The sequence below is a fragment of the Sylvia atricapilla genome, chromosome 1, assembly GCF_009819655.1.
Source record: "Sylvia atricapilla isolate bSylAtr1 chromosome 1, bSylAtr1.pri, whole genome shotgun sequence".
NCBI lineage: Eukaryota > Metazoa > Chordata > Aves > Passeriformes > Sylviidae > Sylvia > Sylvia atricapilla.
Window position 1 is genome coordinate 105,388,757 of NC_089140.1, and position 7,904 is coordinate 105,396,660.

Sequence of the window (7,904 nt, forward strand, 5' to 3'; positions counted from 1 at the left end):
CAGCAGCTACCAACCAGCACATGTCAAGGGGACAAATCCCTGTCCCACCTAAACTGGCTCTCCCAGGCTCCGCTCCCTGTGGTGGCCAACATCTCCCTCCCAATCCCCTGGGGATGTGGCTGCAGAGAGCAGGATGGTGTTCCTGCTCTTCATCCAGCCGGCCAAACAGCATTGTCCCTTGCAAAGCAAAACTCATCTTTCAAGGAGTATGGTAAAGGAGCTGCTACTGTCCAGTGCCAGGCTTAGAGCACTGACTGGTGAAATTGTATGTGTGGAGGGGAAAGAAGGGCAGTCACGGAAATGACAAAAGAGCCTAGTAGAATCAAAGTGACAGTGCTAAATGACTGAGCGTCACTGAGGGAGCTGTCAGTCATTGAGACTGTGATGACACTGTGTCTACTGCCTGGAGTGGTAGAAGATGGGCTGGAAATGTAGAATCGAGGATGTTAGGGAAAACATCCTAACAGTCTACTGCTTGGATCACCTCCTAGGATATACTGACTGCAAGAGTTCTTCTGGAATGTGGCAAGGGGCAAGTGTCATGTTGTCTCATAGAAAAAGAGATAAATACCATGTCCTACCATTTAACTTGCTAATACAAAACCTCCAAATGCCCCTTTGGACATTCTGACTGCAGCACTTGCAATTCTGTTTCATGGGAAAAAAAAATAAAGGTAAATTCCTGTGTGTGAGAGAGTATATAATTGTTATCACCGCTCTTTACTGTAATAATTGTAGAATTACATGGATTATTCTGGATAACAATTTATTAGCAAATGTATTTTAGGAGCAAAATGCAAAGGCACAAGAAGCCCTATTCTGAACTTTTCAAAATCGACTATGCTGACTTTATTGCCCAAAAAGTAATTTTCTTCATTATATTGGTCGGTATTTTCGTTGAAAACAAGCATTAAAGATAGAGCAAAACATTTGATCAAAATGCACATTTATTTAATCAAATTAGAAGAGTTCCAAAACCTTATTCAAAGTTCGTTTCAGAGCTTTGTGTGTATTTCATTATCACTGTTGGCAGAGTCCTCCCCTCACAATCTTCAAAAAAACATGGTAGATTGGCTTTGTTAACAGCGAAATATTTAGTACCCTTAACCTCTGTTTCTGTCAGCATTTTGATGACAGCAGCTACTGGATCCCAGCCACAGCATTTCCTTGCCCTGTGTCAGAGGACTTTGAAATACGATGTGAGGAGGTTCAGTGTGTTGGGGCTGTACAATGTAGGGGTTGCCAGCCGGGTTTAGGTCAATGCTTTGTCCCGGTTTTGAAGTCTTGCAGCAAGAGCATGGAAATGCATTGCCCAGAGAAACAGCTTTACCCTGAATCACCCTGGAGCCAAGTCAGTCCCTGTAGAAGGGCACCAAGGCACTGAGCAATGGCTAACCCGGGGTTACACAGCAAAGCAAAAATTAACGGATGTAAAAGTGGAGGTTACAACATAAACATGTGCTCAGATACTGGTGTAATGAACACAGTATAAATATTTAGATGTATTCCTACATCTAATTCTTACACTCATCATTCTTATGTCAAATGGTTTACAGAAGGCAAAACTATATTTCAGTTACAGGCACGGCTTCATAATTCTTCAAGTTAATTAAGGCATCTAAATGTGCTTCATGTCTGTCGCCTCTACTTTGCGAATGACACATACCTGTAGGTAATTAAATGCTTTTCGTATCACTGACAGCAATGGCAGTTTAGGTGTCAGGCCTCAGGGAAAAGCAGCAGCTGTGAGTGTTATTTGTACATCTCCAATGAACAGATTGTATCACGTGTGCAGACACCATGCAGGGCAAGAATTAATTGTGGTTTGGGATCTCTTTATGCGGAGTCTGAGGGTCCTGGTGCTGGTGTAGATGCTGAGTGGTGCCCCACGGATGGGCTGTTGTGCTGATGGGTGCCCAGGGGCACGGGGATGCCTCTGCCAGCCGTGGTGGCAGAGCAAGGGGCCTGTGGGTGCCACCTTCCCAATACAGCTGCAGTACTGTGTGGCTTGTGCTGGCCCAGAGCACCTCTCATTGCTCTGTTTCTTTCTCTGTCTGTGCCTTTATGCATAAACTGTAAAACTGGCCGCACAGGCAAGAGAGGAGGCGGGTGGCCTGTCCCCAGCTGGAGTGTCCCCTTGCAAAGGAGGGTGAGCAGGTGACGGGGTGCCACCCACAGCAGAGATCTCCCCAGGGTGGCCTGAGGGTGGGCTGCCTGTGGTGGTCCCGGAGCCTCACTGGCAACTGAGATCTGCTCTGTGCCAGGTGGGGAATCTCCCTTTGCCAGGGGAATCCCTACCCGGCCACTTCATAGTGTTTTTAAGGACAGCAAGGAGCCTTATCACGTTTCCACATCTGCTCCAGATGCTTTGCATTCCAGCAATGCTCCACAAAGGTGCTGAACCCTACAGCATCTCTCCAAAGAGGACTCACTTCTTGCCACCTTGGCAGCTGTCAGCTTCCTGCATGCAATCCAAGGGGAAGGGAGCGGCCCTGTTCTCAAGGATGTCCCTGCAGAGCTGACAGCAGGTGACACAGCCCTGCCCCTCACCCGTGTCAGCAGGACCCGTGTGTGCAGGAAGGCTGGGCTGCATGCAGCCAAAGTTCAGGCAAACAGTGCAGAGCAGAAATGGTTTCCGACCCAGTGGCACCAAGGCTGCTTTGGCCACTTTTGGGTTTCACCTTGAAGCGCAGCCAGAGCACAAGGTGCTGCTGGCACTGGTGTCTGTGCAGAGGGGTACTGCTCTCAGGGTGTGCTCTGTTATCACAAGAGGGGATGATAATTAATAAATGCCTCTCACAACGTTTTCCAAAGGGCCAGTACCCACCAGTCCCCAGCCAAACCCCAGTGCTCTGCCATCTCATTGCTGTGTGGGGTATCAGCATGCCCTTGTCCTTCCTCTCCCTCTATCTCCCACGTCTGTGCTGTTTCAGGGCTTCTTTCTCTTTAAGAGGAAACCCAGCGGAAGCCTAGCTATTCAATATTGTTTCATATTATTTGGTTGTGAAACAATTTAATTTGTTTATGGCTCTAAAGGTCAGATTTGACTCTTGCCCAAATTTCTAAAGAATAAAGAATGCATCAGGCTGAATGGGACTTCATGGCATGACCAACCGGAGAAAGAGAAGGGGGCTAGTGAGAATATTTAACTGGAACAGCAAGGCAAACTTACCTTCAGCTCAGGTTTAAAAGCCTAGTCAATCATTACACGTTTTTTATTATTTACCTGGTACAAAATCCCCCTGGGTGAAGAAGCAGAAAAACTCACAGGCCACAGTCTTTCAAATTTTTAGTAGCTTGCTCAGCATTTTTTTCCTCTATCTCAGGACAGTTGAAATTATATGGGTTGTGATGGTACCTGTGGATAGATGAGAAATAAAGTGGAAGCACATTGTGGTTGTAGCTCCAAGCAGGGGTGTTTGTAACAGTGAAGAGAGCAGGGCCAGCCGGGGACTTTGAGAAGGAAGGTAATTCTCACACAGTCATCAGAAGACAAAGGTTGCATTTACACCTGGCCAGAAGGTTTAATCATCTACTATTTCCAAACATTGCAGGCTCACAATCTGTTGTGTCTGAGATCATAAAACATAATCACAAACTGGAGACAAGAGACCTGGGGCTTGATTGACCAGACCTTATCTTTTCTTTTTCTTCGTTCTTATTTTTTACTCAATTTTCTGCCTTTTCCAGAGCGGAGGGAGGGGAGGGGGGCGTGGGGAAGAAAAAAAGATGCTTCGGAAAGAACTTGCTTTAGCCAGAAAATTCTTGGTGCAAAAAAAATTTCTGAAAACCAAGGATTAATGGGCAATTTTCATTCTTCTTTGTTTCACTTGCATCCAAGAGCACTTAAGAGACAGATTATCTGCTTGCTAAGATCTCCCTCCCAGGCTTTCAGGGAACAGAAATTGTGGTAAAGGGACCAAAGAGAGAGAAGTATTCAAAGAGAACCAGGTACAAACCTCTCATAGCTTAATTTTCCAGGTCCTACCACAAAAACAACTGACATTCAACCACCTGAAACGCTGGGTGTAGGTGGCTTTCATCTGTCTTTGGGGGAAGGGTAAAATTATGGTAACACTGAAAGAGAATCTGGTAGTGATGGGAGGGTTTCTGGGTAAAGTTAGCCACATTTTTGCACTTTGAGACTGTAAGTGGTTTCCTCTGTACCTGTGAGGTTGGTGAAGAGGTTTATCAAGCATAATCAGGGACTCTCGTTGCATAGAAAATCTGGGGCAACATCATCATCACTTCTGCTCCCCTCATCCCTGTGCAGGGTCATCGCTCTTTAGCGTCTGCCCGTGGCCAGGCTTGCCGAGAGGAGCCGGGTGTTTCTCACCTGACATTCCTGGTGGTTTGTAGGAGAAAGGGTGGAAGGGCCGTGTCCCAGCCCCGCTGCCGCCTGGCTCCAAAGCTTTGTGTCGGCATCAGGGAGGGAGCCTGGGAGAGATGCTGCAGCTTTGCACCTCGTTTGGGTGTTACTGTGTGGATTCATCATCAAAGCACTTAGTGCTGGGAGGAAGAACTGGCCCTGTTGAGATGAAGGGCTGCCCTCGCCGACTTCAAAGGGGGCTGAATTTAACCCTTTGACTTCAGTGGGGTTTGAGCTCCTGGTTGGAATTAAACACGTGCTGCTTCTGGATTGGGACTTTCCTCTCTTTGTTTGAAAGGGGAAATAAATAATCCAGTTGATTTGCAGTAAATCATCATCTTACCTGATGATGCCTCTGTGTTTTATGACTGCCAGGTCTGTGACTTCCGCGCTTTAAAAAAAAAAAAAAAAAAAAAAAAAAAAATTAGACTGGGAGCAATAAGAGCTTCCCCAGGAGAAGTTCATTAAACAAGGCAGGCTGGAGAGCCATCTGCCCCTGGCACTGCCTGGTGCCTTCGGGGTGTCCCTCACCTGGCTAGGGCTGCCTGCCACCTGATGAGAGTGGCATCTTTGATGTCGTCTAGGGCAGCAGCCATACCCACTTGCATAATCAAGGTCACTGGAAAATTACACAAAACTTTGCCCAGGTCTATTGGAAAAAAAGAAAAAAGTGAATCACTTGCAAAAAAACCCCCCCTCAACCACCCAAACTTCTGCTCATGCCACCAACTTGCTACTCTGTGTGAATATATGTACAGTGCCAAGCTGCCCCCTTACACTGCCCTGCAAGCATTGACAAAAAAATAATATTACCCACATTTTGGCAATTGCAAATTTTCCCTGGTAGCCACATGAATTCATCTCTGTGGTTTTCTCTGTCTTTCCTTCAGCTACAGTTTCAAGTAGATAACAATGATGTGCAAATGCAAGAAGTAATAGTCTCACGCTTTGCATTGCTGAATGCTGACCTTCTGAGGATTTTAAGACTCGGAGTGGTGAGTTTGGTTTCACATGCCCTTAGGAGCTATCAAGTCTTTCCAAGGCTTGATAGAGAAAATAGTTAGCTTGAAAATCTGTAAATAATTTTTGAAAATAAAAGAAGAAAAAATTTCAGAATTTATCTCCAGAAAAAGAGAATTCTTGGAGAATTTTCTGCTATTCTTCCAACATTTTTCCACTGCCACTTGTGAGGAAAAGAAAGTCATGGACATGCATAAAGAGGAAGAACTTGTAGTTTGAAAGAAACTGGGGCCAAAAAAGTGGAACAGAAAAAAAATACTGAAAGTTTGAATGGAAAAAATACCCAAAACAGAACACCAAAAAAACCAAAAAACCAAAAAAACCAAAAAAACCACCAAAAAAACCAAAAAAAACCCCCAAAAACCCCAAAACAAAAAAAAACAACAACAAAAAAAAAGGCAAAAAAACCCCCACAAAAACCAAAAAACCCAAAAAACCCCAAACCAAAACAAAAAAAAACAAAACAAAACAAACAAACAAACAAAACAAACAACAAAAAAAAAACCCTGGGGGAAAAAAAGCCTCTGAATGTCTGGCTGGCCAGGTGCTCTGTGTTGGGGAGTGTGCAGATCCAGCCCTGTTTGCCCAGCTGGGCTAGCAAGGGCCATGTTTCCCAGTTACTGCCTGCTGTCCATTCAGTGGGGACATCCTGCTGGATTTACACCAGCAAAATGTGTCACAAAGGTCCAGGCAGTGCTGGGCAAGGCACTGTGATGCCACTTTGAAAATCTTACACATTTAACTCTGAATTTACATTTCTGATTAGGCCCCTCTTGCAGCCTAGTCACTGTTGGCTAATTTGAGTTTGTCTCCTTTCAAATTCTACCATGTAAAAGCTCTTCTTCTTCAAGCCTCTCTCAGCTACCTGAGGAGGGTTTGATAACTGTCAACATTTCTGGTCATGACAACATCGTGGCAGGACTTTTAAGCTTCTTTTTCCATAGACCCAGGTAAATGAGTAATATGAAATATCTGCTGTTTCCTAACTTCTAGAGTTCAGGTATGCTAAAAACAAAGATATCTTTTTCCCCCACAAAGGAAGGGCTCTGTCTTTCCATTCTTCACAATGTACATAAAACAATAATTTGAGTCTGTCATCTTTAGAAGTTTGAAAGTTTAATAAACTCTTTATCCTATTTTTATCTGCGAGGAAGCTGCTAGTGAATATCCCCATGGCTTTCCAAGCCTATGTAATATCCTCTAAAAGAGAAATCAACCGCCTTAATCACATCCTTAAGCCAGAGGATTTAATTACAGTATAGGAGTTGAAGGGAGGGCACAATTCATCCTACTGAGTTCCCCTTGTGCTCTTGTTTTGTTTTCTAAATGGACACGGTGGCTAAAGATCCTTATACTCAGGACACTGACATTTGTGGGGTTGTACTGCTTACATTACCTCTGATGGGCACTTTGTTATGTCTTCAGTGGTTTAAGTTTCCATCATCTAGGTTCATGCTGGACAAAGAAAAAAAAAGATATCCATCCTGGAGAGGTCCTAAATGCCTGTGGGCACCTTCCCACAGCTGGCTGGTGTGCAGCCAGGCATCCCACTTGGTGCCAGCTACCAGTTCCTCTGTCATCACAACTGAGTCACTTTCCAGTTTGTTAAGGAATAACACTCACACTACAACTGACAAAGCATGTAGTAGATCAGTCTCTCAAAGAACTTTTGGTTCCTTGCTCAGGAATGAGATAGAAGTTTGATGCTGGGGGTGGACAGCACAGATAGGAGCTAGCACACGGAGATCTTGCTCTCCATTTATTAAGAGAAACTGCAGCAGGCCCAAGGAAGTGCCTTGTTTAGCCTTTTTTATCTCCAAGGGCTGTTACTCATGGTTTAGCTCTTTAAGGCTTTCCTCTGCCCTCCAAGGAATCACCTTGCCCCCATGAATTGGGGTGTTTTTGGGGCTGGGTAGCTGGGAGCCTCAGAGCCAGCAATGTTTCCACGTGCCCTTTCCAGCTGCAGGGTGGAAATTCGGTGAGAATTTACAGGAATCTGGCTAAGCCCATGCTTGGCTTGTTGGGTTAAGTGGGATGGCTCTGGGGCCATGGGCGGGGCAGGGGCCTGGAAAGGCAATAAATTCAGGAACTCTGCTTGCTTGGCTGCTTTGTGCAGAGATGTAACAGTACCAGCTGGGACATACCCCTCTCGCACATACCTCGGGCGTTTTCTGTCACCCTCAGAACATTTCCTGGATTAGCAGAATGGCTCTTCAGCTATAATTTTTGTTGAAATATCTTGCTTTAAACCTAGAGAGCACCAATGAAGGCCTCAAATCTGTAAATCAGCTGCACTTTGGAAAACAAATCATTGCAGTGGAGTTTTGCCAAGCCAATTTTCTGTGCTCATTCATTATATAGTTTTCACTTTATGAGCTGATTTAAACCGACCATCCTCCAACAGTACCAGTTGCATCCAAGATAGGAGCCTGATTTACACTTTGAAAACGTGAACTGCTCCATGGTTGCATTTCCAGGAGGAAGAAATGCTACAAAGAGAGGTTGTTTGGCAGCA

The 7,904-nt window shown here is 45.0% G+C and overlaps 1 long non-coding RNA gene across 1 annotated transcript; it reads right to left on the reverse strand.

Moving 5' to 3' along the window:
- Window positions 1–3,135: 3,135 nt before the first annotated feature.
- On the reverse strand, window positions 3,136–5,178 carry LOC136367948 (uncharacterized). Its single transcript, XR_010744755.1, has 3 exons — window positions 4,901–5,178; window positions 4,713–4,760; window positions 3,136–3,358 (listed from the first exon to the last, which is right to left on the reverse strand). It is a non-coding gene; the product is annotated as an uncharacterized lncRNA (long non-coding RNA).
- Window positions 5,179–7,904: the final 2,726 nt, after the last annotated feature.